We start from the raw sequence: 16,642 nt of genomic DNA on the forward strand, positions 1-16,642 counted from the left end.
CGCATTATCCCCAAACTTCCAGTGTCCCCAGCTGCACCTCCCTACTCCCGAAAACCAGACACTTTGTTAGCGAGAGAGAAAGGTTTAAGAAAGTGACGAATACTGAAAAGAAACTGATAGAGAAATGGAAAATTATGCCTATACAATAATCCAGTTCATTCAGCTGATCAAGTGCGTTCAGTCGCAAACCCACGAGCAATAATCTCTGCAACCTCCTCCCCCCAAAATACTACTAACCCTTATATAAACTTGCTAAACGTAACACCGATGACCACTTCAAATGAAACCAGTGACAGACGTAACACCTTTCTGGTTAACGCTACAATTAATAACTGACCGGATCATCACGGCAAACAAAACCTTTTGTGATCAAATTTTCCCCCACCTACTCAACGTTTCTCTTAGACTTTTCACCAGTCTAGTTAAGAGTTCGCCCCCTCAAAAAACAGCCCCTCAAAATTTGCAATAAGGAGGTATGGGTGAGCGGTCATTCCAATATTCACCTTTTTAGGAGGGCTGTGTGCTTATCTCAGAACAATTACGGGTAGTAAAAATACAGGAGGGGAAAATAATATTTAGAAAAAACAAAAATAATTTCTTAAAACTATTTGCAACAAAGTGTTGAACAGTTTGACCACAGAAAGGTGGAACAAGAGCTTGGAAAAGCAAAAAGCTGGAAGTGTGCTTTTTATAAACGATTCAATGTTTTTACCCCTGGTTCTGCCTCCCCAATCCTTTGGTTTTTCTGCCGCTGATCTCATGCCTAATCTTTTTTATTGTTTTCTTTTGAGGGAGGAGGGGCAGAAATCAGGAAGAAAAAAAAATTGAAACTGTTCAATTTTAACAAAATACATTCTTAAAACAGCACTGTTAAATATGTTATTTCGTAGCCACATAAAATTACCATTAAAATAAATTTAAGAGTAAGCAAAAGACAAGTCACCTGCAAAGCACCAGAGTCGGTGCCCTTAGGTAGGAGAATTACATCACTCCCTGACTCAATGGTGTTTTCTGTTAAATTATAAAGCAGGTGTATTTTTTTTCTTACCAAAAAAAAAAAAAAAAAAAAAAAAAAAAGGTAAGGAAAAAACTACAAAGCCGTTATTTCACAAAGATTTTGCACGAAAAAAGCACTGAACCAACCTTTAAGGTCACTGACTGCCTGAAAACCCACAGCAGTCACTCACGGTGGAAGTTTTCAGGCAAGACGGCTACTAAATCATTAATACAAACAAATGGAAGGCGGGGAAGAAAGGCGCTACCGTAATAGATCCGAAGACTTGGAAGAGGCAAAAAATATTAGAGAAAAAAACTTTCCTTTTCAGCCTCTCTTCTTTTCTCGTTAGCATTAAAAAAAAAAAAATCCTTGAGCTTTAGTCAAACAGCCGGCTCACTCTAAGGGTCTCCCTGCTGTAACTCAGCGTAGTGTCTTCTTTTTCGGAAGCCCCCCCACACATCAATTTTCCATTGCAAAATGCACCGCCGCGGGACCTGAGATCTCCCAAAAAGTCTGACCAAAGGAGCCGGAGCGTCCCGAGGGTCGGTGCGCGCCCACGCCGCCCGGGCGGGCAGCGCCCAGCGCCGCCGGGGCAGCAAGGAACGGGGAGAGGGATAAACCGATCCGAAATAGTTGTCGTGCGAAGGGTGAGGAGAAACCCGCCCGCGGAGCTCCGGAGCGGCAGCGCCCAGCACTCGCCAGGCGGGCAGCTCCCTCCGATCCGCGCCGTGCCGAGCCGAGCCGAGCCGCCCCCCGCCCGCCGCCCCTCTCACCTCCGCAGCCGGGCGGGCGCCGGCCGCCGCGCCAACTCGCGGCTCGCCTGCGCTGCGGGGCAGGGGGCTCCAGCGTGGCCCCAGCCGCGGAGGCTGCGGGGGTCCCGGGGAAGCTGGGCTGGGCTGGCCGTGCCGAGCCGAGCCGTGCCGGGAGAGCCGCGGGCGGCCGCGGGCGGAGCTGCGCAGGGCTGAGCGCGCCGCGGTGCCGGAGCAGCCCGAGCCCCGCGCACGCCGCCGCCGCCGCCCCCTGCTGCCGCCGCGCCCGCCCGACCGGCCCCGGCTTTTAAAGAGACCGCGGGTCCGCGCCCCGGCCCCCGGCACGGTCCGCCCGGCCCCGACAGCGGGCACGGCCCCGGGCACGGGCAGCAGCGCTCCGCCGGGCTTCGCCTCCCACGCTTCCGCCGCCTCTTCCCAGCAAAGAGCTTCGGCGGCTTTTCGGCTGCCTTCGGCCCGTCAGCCTCTTGTTCCTCGAGCGCACCTGCACCGGGCCGGCGCAGCAAGGGAGGATTTTTGCCCCTCTGGTCCCAGCAAGGCGAAGCCGGGCAGATGCGGCTTATTTTTTCCTTCAGTTTGCTACCGGGGACCAGCCGTCAGAGCAGAGGAAGCTTCTTCCTCAGACAATCGCTTTCATGAGTACCCCAAAACCTTTAAAGTTCACAAAGAATTTTCCCTTCTAGCTCAGAGTTTGACCCAAACCTACTGCATATTTCAAGTCAATTTATAATCTGCCCATTTCATTTAAACCAGCCACTAAGTTTCCGTGTACAAACATCTCAAACTTTTTATCCACTCATTTACTCACTTCTAAAAGTAGAGACAACAGCAACTGATAGACACCATCGATTATGTTGGGGTCAATATTTCAATCATTTAGAGAGTACATCCTAGATATCATTATTTATCATTTTATCACCATTAGTACTTACAACAGCAAATGTACTCTGGGGAACATGTATGTAAAGTCTTTTAATATGTTATCGTGCTAAAAGTCCACCTCAAAGAAGACTAGCACACAGGAACATTATGCACATGAGGTGCACATAAACCGAAAAGTGAAGAATCAAACTTTCTGTCCCTCTCTCTAGACTATATGATCTTGTAAAATCTGTGTATGATGCTCATACTGCAACACCAGACACTTAGGAATGCATTTGCCTTAGGGACAGACTGCAAAGCTATTTGTCTTTCCTTCCCCCTCTGATCACGTACCCAAAGGTTTTTGTCTTTTTCTATGTTTTGCATAGCAGGCAGCCTACCCGCAGTATTCAATAAATAATAAATAATTATTATTTTATACAGTATGTATTGATCACCTTCCTACTATCGAAATGCAGCTGCATCTGAGGTGGATAATAGCCACACAGAAACACTAAATAATAGTTACAAGTAGTATTAGGAGCCCCTTGGGAAGTTTCTCTGGAAAACACAGTCCTTCACACACCCTAACAAATTCACATACACGCAGAGAGAAGATGATAGAGACCCATTTCATCAAGGTGACAATGGTCCAGCAAAGAGGCATCTTCCTAACCCAAAATCAGCATCCCAAGAGCAAGATTTTATCCCTTTATATGTTTGTGCAAAGGCAGGTTATTGTTGATTGTTTTTAACCTGTTTCATATAGACAACATAACAGCAGTAAGAACTATCAATCCCTCCTTAGGGCATGGGATTAGATCCTGGTCTCAATTACTGTGAAGAAAATCAGGTATTACTTCATTTACTTCAGTAGTTAACTAGTTAAAAAGTGCATCTGACAATAAAATCTGGCTTCTCATACATTTCTTCACTTGCTGGTAGTTCTGGCAACCTAGCATTTTGTAGCTTGCAATTTATCAAAGTAATGATTTGTTGAGATAGTCTTCTGAAACTGCACCACCTCTACCCCTTCCCTGTCCAAGGTATTCTAAGACCATGCACACACATGCTTGCATCATATTCTGATCTGGCTGCCTATCAACAGAGTATCTTCCATGTAAAATCAATGACAACAGCACCGTGCCCACTTCCAAATTTAACCTCTTTGGTTTAGCAGACAGAAAACAGCAAGTCCTTTGTGAAAAAAAAACAAACTAGCAACTTTTAACCAGCTTCATCAGCAAGGGTAAAGTGAGTCCAAAAAGATTTGGGGAATATAAGCTAGTTTTCATCCTATCCTTTCATCTGGAAAAAGAAAAGCCCAGGACACCCATATATGAAATGTCTAAAATCAGGAAAAGGGATAGAAGACTTCATCTAACTGAGAAACTTCTATTCAGAGTGCAACATAGAACCAAGGAGGATAACAACTACTTTGGAAAAAACCTTACAGTGCCTGACTTGGACACACAGATCTCTGCTTCTGAAAAATTGTTACAGTTAGGCACCAAAATAGCAGACATAATTTTATAAATAGGCACAGAATAGTGAAAAAATAGTAGACGAGAAGGAAAGTTTTGTTAAAGTTGCAAGGTACATCTTTGCTGGGGTGTGAAGCAAAACAGAGACAAGAGGAAAGCAGTGCAAAATGAGAAGTTCTTTGTCCAGCAAGCAATGCAATAATTGCTCAACAGGAGAGTGCATTTTTCTGATTAATTCCTCTAATTCATTCTTTCTTTCTCATCTCTCACTCTAGCCCTGCAGTTTGCAAATAAGTTGTATGGAGATGAAAAAAAAACATGATTCCTATAGTGAGGTTTGTACAAGAACTACTCATCTCCCCAGTATATGTCACTGCCATCGTGGTGAGACTTTTCAGAATGTATGACATGCTCTAGATAAAGTGTTTTGTCCCCATCTAGAAGATAACTAGATACATCAGACTTTTTCAGCGTCTTCATTAAGAAAATAGCCAATTTCCTTTCCAAATGGCCTTAAAAATTAGCAATTACATAGATTTATAGACCTAGGCACCTGACAATTCCCTCCCAACACCACTAGAGAGAAGAGGTAAAGGCAAGAACACATGTTCATAGAAATGCCATTAATCTTATTTTGCTTGCTCCCTTTAGAATAAATTTCCAAATCTTTTTACCAAGCCAATGGGCTTTTTATAACTAAAAGAAAAAATGTTGCCATAAACTGGGGCAATTCAGTCAGTGTAATTTCAATAAGTTCAAGGTACTTACTGTGCTCTGAGATCTGCGATTGCTATTTCAGGGCAGCAGCTGTAGTAGGCACCACTCACAGCTTTTGCTTAGATCTTGCTCAAAGAGCGAGCTGGCTCACAGGAGGTTTCCATCTCCCTGATGCCATAGAAAATGCCCGTGCTGTTATCAGCAGTTCCTGGATCCCCTCTTTCCTGTTGAGCAGGGGTGATGAGAGAGAGGGATCGGAGCCTAGAAAAGACTCTGGAGACAGAAGTTAGAGGCACCATCCATCATGCCAGGATGTCCAATGCTGCACCGCAAGATCTAGAAGATTCATTCTAAACTAATGCCCCGAGTATGACAGCAGGGGATAGGAAAAGGGGCTGCACTGTAATATTGACACATTGAGTATCATCTCCTGGTATTCCTCCTTAGATTCTCTAAATGGCATTCACCAAATCTTTGAAATTAAGTGTTTGTGGAAATGAGGCTCAAGGGGAATTTGCCATTGAAACAGTGGCAGGAAAATCTGTGCAAGAATGCAATTTATGTCTGGCTTTTTTTTTTTTTTTTTCTTTCTTTTGGCCATGTTAGCATTTTCAGCGTCTTTTTGCCCAGAAGTTAATACCCAAGGTGAATTTACAAGCTGCAGTCCAAATTGTGATCAGATCTTCTTGGGTTGTGCCAAACAAAGCTGATCTTATCTCACTTGTGACCTTATTTTACTTGAGAGAGCAAAACACATTACAATAATAAGAAATAACAGAGATGGGGGAAAGTAATCATGACAGTGCTTGGTCAGAACTCCCTTTACCATCATTTCAGAGGATTAGTTCTAAGCTCTTCTGCAAACACCATTTTTAACTCCAGCTGGAGGTTCAACCTCCAAAGCTATTCTGACCACTTGCAGGACATCATCATTTACATCTTGATTCACAGACTTTTTCCTCCTCCAAGCATGTTCTGTTGTATTTAATAGAAACTGTACACACTTGTCATAGTTTGACATGGAAGGAATTTAGGGAAGTGATGCAAAAGATTTTTATGTAATTGACAGTTTGTGTATATGCACTATATATAGGAAGTAATTTTCTGAGCACCATTTTGTTTAAGTAAGCATATAGGGGACAGAAACTATACAGAAAAAACTTTCAGTGTGTGGAAGTGTATGAATGAACAAAAAAACCTTGATTTGTGTAGCCAAGAATGTAAGGGTGAACCCATTCAGGTGAAAGGATTCCTTGTGGGAACAGTGCCTGAGAAAGATTAAATAAGTGGTATGTCTGCAAATGGTGCAAGAGCAAATCCAAGGCAAATCATGTAGGGAAAAAAAAGTATATATCATTGCATCAACTGATTTGGGGAAATAAATTATTCAAGTCCTTCTCCAAGTTTCATACACTGTTTTCCACCATCTTTAAGGGCATCATTGTAAGAGGATGCATTGTATGCATGTATTTACACATAAGCATTAACAACAACAGATGAGACAGATGTAGGTGCAGGCTCAGTTCTGCAAGGGAGAATAAAATAAAAGCTGTACATTCTTTAAGCCAGCGATACAAAATTTAATGGTTGTCACATTGGCTTTGTGACCTCCCCTACCACATATTAGACATATACCTACATCTCATCCTAAGACAGAACATCTATTGCCATCTCCCATTGTCAACAAGCCCACTGTGACCTTGACTCAGTGCAGGCCAAAAGGAAGAGAATCACTTCCTATGGGCAGCAGGTAGCATCCAGTGAAATGGCCAAAAACAAAGCCACAGTTCAGAGTTAAAGCACAGCCTTCCAACAAGTATTTCCACCAGTTTTGAACTCCATCCTTTCTTGCTTCTTGTATCTTATAACTCCATGGGGTCACTCCAGTTTCCATGATGTCATCCAACCCCTCACCTGCAGTAAGACTCAGTAGAACTTTATTGCTTACTACCTCTTCCACTTGAACTCTGCCTCCTCTCCTTGTTTCTGAATCCTCAGATGGAGCCATGAAAATTAACCAGTGACATCACACTATGCTTCTCTGGCAATAAATATCATGTCATACCTGCATGTCCATCAACAGGGTTGGGTAAGAATAGAAATTGATGAGAACAAAAAGAGGAAGAACTAGAGAGACATGCAATCAGAAAAGCTGGATTTAACATGAGTGAAAGATAAATCTCTCTTCAACAAAATGCTAATCTAATGCATTCACAGGAGCTACGTCTTGAAGAACTTCAACAGCTCCTCAAGGAAGATTAAATATTATTTCCCTTATACCCTTGACTCCTTCAGCAACCCTGAAGTACACACACCTTTATTGCTGAAGATCATTGGTACGAGATAGGGACAATTCCTGCTATATCCACTAGTTAACACTCCAAACAACGTTGGAAACACAGACACTTTGGGAATTTGTATCTGGCATTGCGGTCCTTAGGACCAGCCCCTAGCAGTCTCATGTCAAACACCTGTAGCTGGCCACTTATCCACACAAGACAGAAACCCTTCCCAGCCAACAGGAGCAGGTGGAATAAAGATATCAGTGCAGAATAACAGCATTGGGGCACAACAAAACACACTGTCCACTCTTTCTCTCAAAAAGCAGACCCCTCAGACTGACTGCAGCACCCATCTCATGTGTGAGTTAAGTGTAGATTCCCCTGCAAAATTTCTTTTATCCCATGAGCTCCTGAAAGGTGTTTGCAAGCATCATGTTATAAGTAACTGATCAGTTGGGAAGCTCTCAGGATAAGGAACAACTGCTGCAAGCAGTGCCTTTCTAACAGTTCAGTTATCTCATTTTAAAACCTTATGCACTATTTTGGATAAACATGATAAAAATGGAACAGCAGTTATTTTCTCTGCTGACATGGCAGACAAACAGAATGTCTTCAAATATCAATCTATCTGTAGGGGGAAGTACTTCTCATTCACAATCAGTTGCCAATAAATGTCTTTTTTGGCATGAATCTATAATGTGAAGATTTAAGGTGAGATGAGACACCCCAAATAGGACTCCAATAAAACCAGGACAAGGGGGGAAAATTCTCTTCCTGCTGCTATAAAACAGTGGGGACTGGGAATTTTGTAGCTTCAACAAATTCTTCAAGGAGCCAAAAAGAGCAAAACATACATTCTTCTCACTTGGCAAACATTATTTTTGACAAAAGCCTTTTAGCTTCTGTTTGGTGATAGGCGTGGCATGTCTCCAGGGAGAGCCTAAAGTATTACTTTTGACCTTTAAAGCACTATATGCCTCTTTTTCAAAATTAATAGGTATTAGGTATCCATGCTACTTAAGCACTTTCTGAAAATCCTACTGAGTACCTATCTAGGAAAATTCAACCCTCACCACCTTGGGTTCCATCATGTCTTTTCTCAAAGGAGGTTAAGCCAATGCTGGCTCTGAGACACAAAAGGAGGTCTATAATGAACTAGCAGCCAGGACTCTGCCCTGCACTGTTTGCAGGGCTGTGCCCTCCTGCATGTCTCCCCTCCACACCTGGTGAAAGGTTTGACCAATGCTGTGAGGCTGGCAGCAGGCATGTGTTGCCCAGTTACAGGTTCTGCACTCATCACTCACCTCTTAAGGCATATTCTTGCATTTCCTGGGCTCAGTCTAGGCTTTAAGACAGGAAAGTTGAAAAGCTAGACAAATGCATATATTCAAAAAAAGGGACAGCAAAAAAAAATGGAGAGCAGTTCCCCTTCTATAGCCTGGCCCCTGTGTCCCAGAGCAAATACAAACCTTGCTTTAGGGCACTATATAAATTGGTATTATAAATTCAGATGGTGCACCAGGGAGTGCCTCATTCTGTATGATTGGAGTAATTCTCAGGAGCAGTTCAGGCACTCAGCCTGCCACATGCGAGTGCTGCCCCAAGGGCTGCCATTACAGATGCATTATTACAAAGCGCTGCAATAAAGCATGAACTAAAACAACTTCATTGAAATGAAGATTAATACTGAACATGTGTTCACCTCCTTACACTCAGAAGGAACAGTCCAGCAAACACAAGTACCACAGTGCTGGGGCTGATGGGCTAGGGGAGCAATGTGCTGGCCAACCACCGCTATTGCTGAAGGCAAGCAATACATTTCCATAGCATCTTTTAAGTGTCTACAGATAGATTTAATGCAGCAGCTGTGAAGCAGAGAGTAAGGCAAGCAAAGTATGGAGAGTGCTGAAACATGCAGAAAAGTGAGCTGTGTTTGAAGCAGAAAACAGAGAGGAATGCTTCAAACCTACAGAAGAAATACCATTCACTGCAGAATGATCCATGCTTTTAGTTATCACAGACTATTCAATGGATATTGATGAATATTCTCAGCACTTCAAAGTGTTTTACCCATATGAGACTAAGAGGTGAGAAAGATCATCTAAGGTGACAGTTCTTCCATTCCACTCCCAATCAGAACAAGATTATTCCCTGAGATCTATTTGTTGGTGCCACTGTCACCTCACTTAAACTCTCCTATGCCATACAGCACTCACTACCTCCCCCTTCTGATGCCCTTTGAGAGCCTCATAAGTTTCACCATTGACATAAACTGAGGGCCATTACATCTATATATTTCCTGCTCAAATTAAACTCATGATCTTCTGTTATGGTTTAATAGCCCAACTTTATGCTTCCGTTTCCTGATGTAGGTTTTTCACCCTTCCTTTCCTTGCAGTCATTGTAAGGTTCCTAGCAAAACTAGCTGTGACTACTGACTACACATCCCAGTGGATTCATTCCTTCGTTCTAGCAACCAAATTAGACCTGAAGTTGTAGTAGTGAGTATAAAGGGATCTAGAATAGACACAATCCATGACCCTCAGAAGAAGTGACTTAGTCAGTTCTGGAAGTACTCCTAGATCCTTTTGAAATTTCTGAGACATGACCTGATATGAAGGCACTGAAAGGCAGCACAACATCATCTTCTTACTAAGGGGAAAAAAAAAAATCACATGGGGAGGGGCAGATGGCATTTCACAAGAGGGAAAAAAAAAAAAAAGCATTGTTTGCTATATTACACCTCCAAAGTAACAGATTCATGATTAAGCTGCATGATGGTATTTTGCACTTTAAGGAGAAAGCAACAATTATCTCTGAGGGCACACCCCATGGAAGAGAGGCTCTGACCCTTGGGAATCAAGTGCATGCAAAGGCCTTTAGTTATCATTTAGCAGTGTTTAAGACCTCATAGATGATCTGTCTTTGGCATAACACCCAGACATTGTAATGAATGCCACAGGTAGATGAAAAAAAAAAAAAAAACCGAAAAAACAGAGTCATGCATCTCTGTATTATGGGCTGGAAGTAAATGTGGGGGAAAGCACTAATAAGAGAACAGATGCCCTCATGATTCTGGCATCTACATTGCTTTCTGCTTCTGGAATGAAAAAATAAATTTGTCATAAAAATAAATGAACTGACATCAAATATTCAAATTTTAGGGGAAAAAAAGACTGAAGGCAATATGTAAATACACAGTAAACAAGCAAAAGCTCCTGCTAACAGGTTAGTCTTTCCTTCCCAGGCTGACAGGCACTGCACCAATGCAATTGAGAGAGAATGAGATCTGCTGCATGCAAATGTTTTCTAACAGAGCTAAAACTCTGCACTGAACATGGACGAGGAAAGGTTGGGCAGCTGCCTTCAGAAAAGGCTGCCATGTCACTGCCCATTCAAAGGCCAGCAGTGGGCTTGAATTATATTATTTCACAGCAAGGTGCCATCCATTCCTCCTTGCACTGCAATTTTATATCCCAAAAATAGAGTGGCCTTCACAGCCCTCCCACAGTGTACCTCTCATACCACCACAAATAAAGCTTGATAACAGCCCATTGTCATCAATATTCTCCTGACTGAGGATGACTTAATAAAACATTCTTAGAAGCCAGTCAATAAGACTTACAATTAAAAGGGAGTCCTTGTTAAGCTCCAGTGAGTCATTGTTTTACTCAGTTCTCCACACTTCTACTAAACCAAACATAACACTACATCCCAGGATGGACCTATGCTATATCTAGCTCTGAATGGAGAACTCTGTAGACTTCTAAAGGGACAGGACTTCTATGATCTTAAAACACAACTTCAAAGATCTACAAATCTCCTAGACTTAGACCATATGTAGAAGCCAAGAAAGATCCATATGCTGATAGGTCAATAGACCTTCATAGACCTGATTCACATCACACAGAAAGATACATGAATCCTTATGCAGACTTCCCATGAAATGGCCATTACATTTCTCTAACGAGCAGATTACTGCTGGGCAAAATGTTATTTGGATACCTGTACTCAGAGCTGGAGGCACTGAAGCTTTCTACCCTTCAATTTAGGATCAGGACTTGAACTGCAGTAAAATAACTGGTGTACCTGGTTAAATGATGAGGCAGTGCCTCTCAGCATTGGCCTTGAGTACAAAGAAGACAGAATCCTCCTGCAGGAACTAATCCTTCAGCTGAAGGAAGAAATAGTCAGAAGACCCACTGGGTCTGCAGTTGCTACATTTCATATTGCCATCCTAATAAATAAGAAGGTTTCCAACAGGCTCTAATTAACAAAGTTTTGCTTAGCCCAACGCTGTCTCAGAAAGAGGCTCCAGGGGTTAAGTCAATGGGACTGTCATAACCCAGACACAGGCAAGTGTCAGTCAAAGATGAACTGCAGTGTCTGGAAAATACTGTGCTCCACTAGATGCAAGGAGTCACAGTGATGATATGCAACATGCTTATGATCACCCCATGCACAGGCAAATTCATAACAGATAACTCCATCCTACCCCATGCAGCTACAAACCTCAGTTGACTGTTGAGATACTGGCCTGCAGACAGAAGACATTGATTATCTTGTCCCTTTTTGCCAGGCACAATCTGAGAACTATAGCTCAACCTGCTTGTGGTATTGCTGATCATCACTGCAGAAAGGGTCGTGTCATCTCTGATTTCATCACAATATCTGCAAGAATCATGCAAAAAGTGCTGCTGCATCAGAAGTAAATTATTCTATGGTTTGTGCAAGACAGAGTTTTACTGGGCATATAAGTGTAACTTCAGAAGTCTTTTAAGCAAGGAAGTGTTAAAATCCCCTGTGTAAATGCTTGCTGCAGAACAGGAGGTGCCTTTTCTTGTTTTCCTTGGTTTAAGCTCCCTCCAAAGTGATGCAACCTGACTTGTGAAAAGTTATCTTATAAAGAAACAATGAATTTATACCAGCATATCAATTTAAGTTCACACTTACACGTACCAGTATCACTTCTCCAGGCAGAAAATATATTAGATAAAGGATTTTCATAGCATTATCAACAGCAAAAAGGAAAGAAGCTGCATCAGATACCAGCACTGACAGAGAATTGAGGTCATCTCCCAGGTCTTGTCTCCTACTTCTGGAAGAAACCATGGTTTGGTGTCAAGCTGAAATGACTGAGAGATGGAACTTGACAGTCCAGACACCTGCAGCCATGTCTATAGGCCAGTCTCCTTCTTCATATCTCATCTTATCGAATTTCAATATGAAAAGCCCCTCTCCAACCACCTCCCATATCTTTTACAAAGATTAACTATTTAACACTAAAAATACCTACTATAAACAAAAATAATGGAAGGGTGTACATGAAATATCTTGAGGAGATAGATGAGTTACTGCCCTGACAGCATTTTTTTCTTTTTTAGGTTTGGGGTTTTTTTTCAAATTTTTGAAGACAGAAATCTGCCTAAATCCCATCTTTAAAGACATTACATATTAACAAAAGTTTCCCTACTGTAAAACATTCAGAATTACTCTTTTCTTTTCCCTCTGTGTCAGGAAAAAAGAAAAAAAAAAAGCCATTTGCAAGGGGTTATGATGCATCTTTAATGACAGAGCTGAGAGAAGTGCCTGCCATACAAAGAAGCTAATCAGTCAATCAAGAGCCAGCTCACCAGACAGAAGCCGTCAGTGCCTAACTGCTCTGTCTCCACCTGTCCAGGGAAACAACAAAACACCATGGTACATGCCTGACAATTGAGTGCAAAATAGCGCACATGTTTATCTATTTTTAAGCATGAAAGGGGCAAGTTTTTGCTTCAAAATAACATTTTCAGGAACAGCAAACATAGCACCACACATGTACCGGTCGACATTTGAGATAAGGCTAATGACTCTTTTTGAAAACAGCAGCAATCATTAAGAAACAGAAGGGCAGTAGGTGAGAATTGCTATAATTAGGCTAGCTGGAAAATCTTCTGCCATGAGCTTGGCAATCTAGATCAGTTAAGTGAAGAATTGTAGTTTGAAGAAGGAAATACATCTCTTAAAACCAAAACGAAAGGGCTATAGAAGCTGTATGGGTTTGTATCAGTGGGAGCATAAAAGTCATAATTTTTATTTCCTGAGTTCAATATTGGCTGAGACAAACCAAATTATCCTTGCCTGCCTCAGTTTCCCCAGCTAGACAAGGATAATGAAGCCTACCTACGTTATAAAGGAATGATTGATTTCGCAGCTGACTTCATTAATATTCACAAAGTGCATGGAAACCCTTGCATGAAAAGTGCTGCCCAAGTACTGACTGTTAAAGCTGCCATTCTGCTGAGTGCTCTTGTGAAAAAACTTCGATTTTTTATATATATTTTTTTTTTTTTTTTTTTTTTTTTACAATTCTCTTCAGACGAGTAAGTGTTTGAGAAGTGCTTGGCATACAAAGACTTTATAAAAGCAGTAAGTGGCTCGAAAGAAGCCGCTCGCTGTCCCGCGGCGGCGTGAGGGCGATGGCGCGGCGCTGCCCGCGGCCGGTGCCGCTCTCCGCGGTGCTGAAAGCCGCGGGCGCTGCCCGCCGCAGCCCCTCCGCGCCCGGCCGGCCGGGCTCTCACCAGCGTCCTTGGACTATTGCAACACACAAACATGAGCTTCGAGTCTAGATCCTGTTGCCCTTGCTTACTGGCCTGATGGCTTCCCGATGAGAGGCAGCTCAGGTCACAAGCGATCTGTGATCTCACAGGATGAGCATCTTTCCTTAAGTTTTAGTCACGGAGAGGTCTGTGTGTGCAATGGGTCTAAACCTTTCTGTGTACAGAGGTCTTCTGTGGAGCACTCTGAACTCAGATTTCTGCACCCTGAAGCATGACCTGACTTGAAGCAGTCTGTCGCTCATCTATTCCTGTGACATGGAAAGGCAAGAGGAATAGCTACAGGCTACAGATTACAAAAGAAAGAAATTAAATATTACTCAGAGGGTAACCTGTCTGCAGCTTACCTGCCTTTATCTTTTTATTCTGGGTCACCACCTATCTAGTTGTTTTTATGCTGACAGGGGCTTTGGCCAGCAGCAAGCCTCAGAGCACTGTGCAGCTGTTCTGCAGGAAATACTCTAAAAAACACAGCTGTCATGGTTTAACCCCAGCCAGCAACCAGGCACCACACAGCCGCTTACTGTGGTCCCCCACCAGCAGGATTGGGCAGAGAATCAGAATGGTAAAAGCTGGAAAACTCATGTGTTGAGATAAAGACAGTTTAAGTGGGTAAAACAAATGCCACACATGTAAGCAAAGCAAAACAAGGAATAGATCCACTGCTTCCCGTGGCAGGCAGGCGTTCAGCAGCCTCCAGGAGAGCAGGGGGCCTTCACACATAATGGTGACTTGGGAAGACAAACACCATCACTCCAAACATCCCTCCCCTTCTCCTGCTTCCCCCCACTTTCTATACTGAGCACGATGTCACACGGTCTGGAATATCCCTTTGGTCAGTTTGGATCACCTGTCCTGGCTGTATCTCCTTCCAATATCCCCTGCATCCCAAACTTCCTCACCAGCTGAGCAGTACAGAAAGCAGAAAAGCCCTTGCCTCTGTGTAAACTCTGCTCAGCAATCACAAAAACATTTCTCTATTACCAAAAACATCCCTCTATGATCAACCCTGTGTTCAGCACAAATCCAAAACACAGCCCCATACCAGCCACTGTGACGATCATTTACTCCAGCCCAAACCAGCACATCTTATCTCTTTCATCAAAAGCAACACTTTAATGAAAGGAAGCACAGGTTTTCCATGTGCACTCCACTGGTAGGGCTCACATAACAGGAAACCTTACCTGATCAGGGAATCCTACTGTCAGCCAGAAGGAAGAGGGGACAGGCCAGCTGCCTAACGTACAATATGCAGGAACAAAACTTGATATTTGGTTCATGAAATATACAGCGATTGGCCCCTCATTCTGCACTCATCATGAGTAAAGACAGCAGTGAGGGGAAATGCCCTGTTTTCCACTAGGTCTTTTGAGGTTCATTAAATTACCCATTGTCTTCTAACCCGGATATTTATGCCGTTCCCTTGTGAAAAAGGACAGCAACTAAAACTGTAATTCCCAATGCAAGGAACAAGCCAAACTGCCCCAATCTTATACTTCTCTCAGGGACCATTTCTAGGTGTGAAAAGGCAGCTGGGAAAATATTTCTCAGAGTCAGAGATATATATTAGACTAAATTAATTCATGTTTTTAAGGCTCAGATATTACAAGAATGCAAGTCATAGAAAAAGCTTATAAAAAAATTAAAGTGTCCTAAGTGCCTACCTCTAATCTTTGGAACTCTCAGGATGGGAAAGAGAGATAAATAAACCCATGCTTGCTCTGAGGGTTAACTCACTGTCATGGCTAAAATCCAAATTGAGTAATTACATTCCGTCTCCTGAGCGTGCCCTTGAAGTTTCTGCTAAGCATGTGACTTCCCTTCACTTCCTGTTGCCAAGTTTTGTTACGTGTGCCTAAGTATCATCTGTACCCACCCATATGACCTGACACACTGCAGGAAGAGGAAGGTTTTGTTCATTCCCCACCCTGCAAGTTTTTGATGAAATGTCTTGTTGCATTATCATACCTCATGTGAGTTCCAAAGGCATTTTGCTGGGGCTGCTTCACTATTAGCAGCAATACCATATTTACTCCGTAGCACATTTTATAAATACCTTTTCCCAGTGACAGCTATACTAGGAGTGTGCCAAGCCTCTAATATCCACAGCACAGCTCTTTATACTGCCTTATTTAACAGATGCTGAAAAGGCTGAGAACATGCTGGCTGTTTGTTTTCAGCATGGGGTTTAAAGTTTGGCATTAGAGTCATTCCCTGTACTACAGCAAGGGCCTTTAAAAACCCCCACAAAAATCTCCTTGTGATACTAACAAAGCCATGAATTGTCTCTTGAAGACACTTTTATACATTTCTTTATTGTATATTTACTTAGGCTTCCTTCTTTACAGCACATTTTTTCCTAACAGGAAACATGTTTTATTCCCCTACAACATTACTCCAGAGAAGCCAGGATGAAGCCAGAAGCAGCAAAGGCAGCATCTACTTCTCACAGTCTGCTTGATTTTCCTGGAATTCTTCCTAACATTAGAAATCCTGGGAAGGAGATTTTTAAAATGTCATTGGGACAGAAAGGAAACAAATCCCCCTCCCCCCAACAGAATCCCAAACAAACAAAAAACCCCACCCACATGAACTCGCCTCCCCAACTAGATCTTACATCCTAAAGATATACAAGCACCTTATTCAAACTGAAAGAGATTACCATTAACCACTCGAATATTCAAAAATCTGGTCCCCCAAGTCTCTATTCTCTTTTTTACTTGGTATCTTGGACCCTGCTAGCCAAGATACAGAATCATCTTCTAAAACCAAGAGATTCACAGGCAGAAGGCTCCCAAAAGATCCCAAAATACACACATCCAAACAGACTACCTGTATTTCATGGAAGGTGCAAAACAAGAGAACTTAATTGTCAAGTTAAATCAATTACCAAGGTTTGGTTTTTTGGTTTTCTTAATCTAATATCAAGCAGCAA

Source organism: Vidua chalybeata, chromosome 6, assembly GCF_026979565.1.
Source record: "Vidua chalybeata isolate OUT-0048 chromosome 6, bVidCha1 merged haplotype, whole genome shotgun sequence".
Lineage (NCBI taxonomy): Eukaryota > Metazoa > Chordata > Aves > Passeriformes > Viduidae > Vidua > Vidua chalybeata.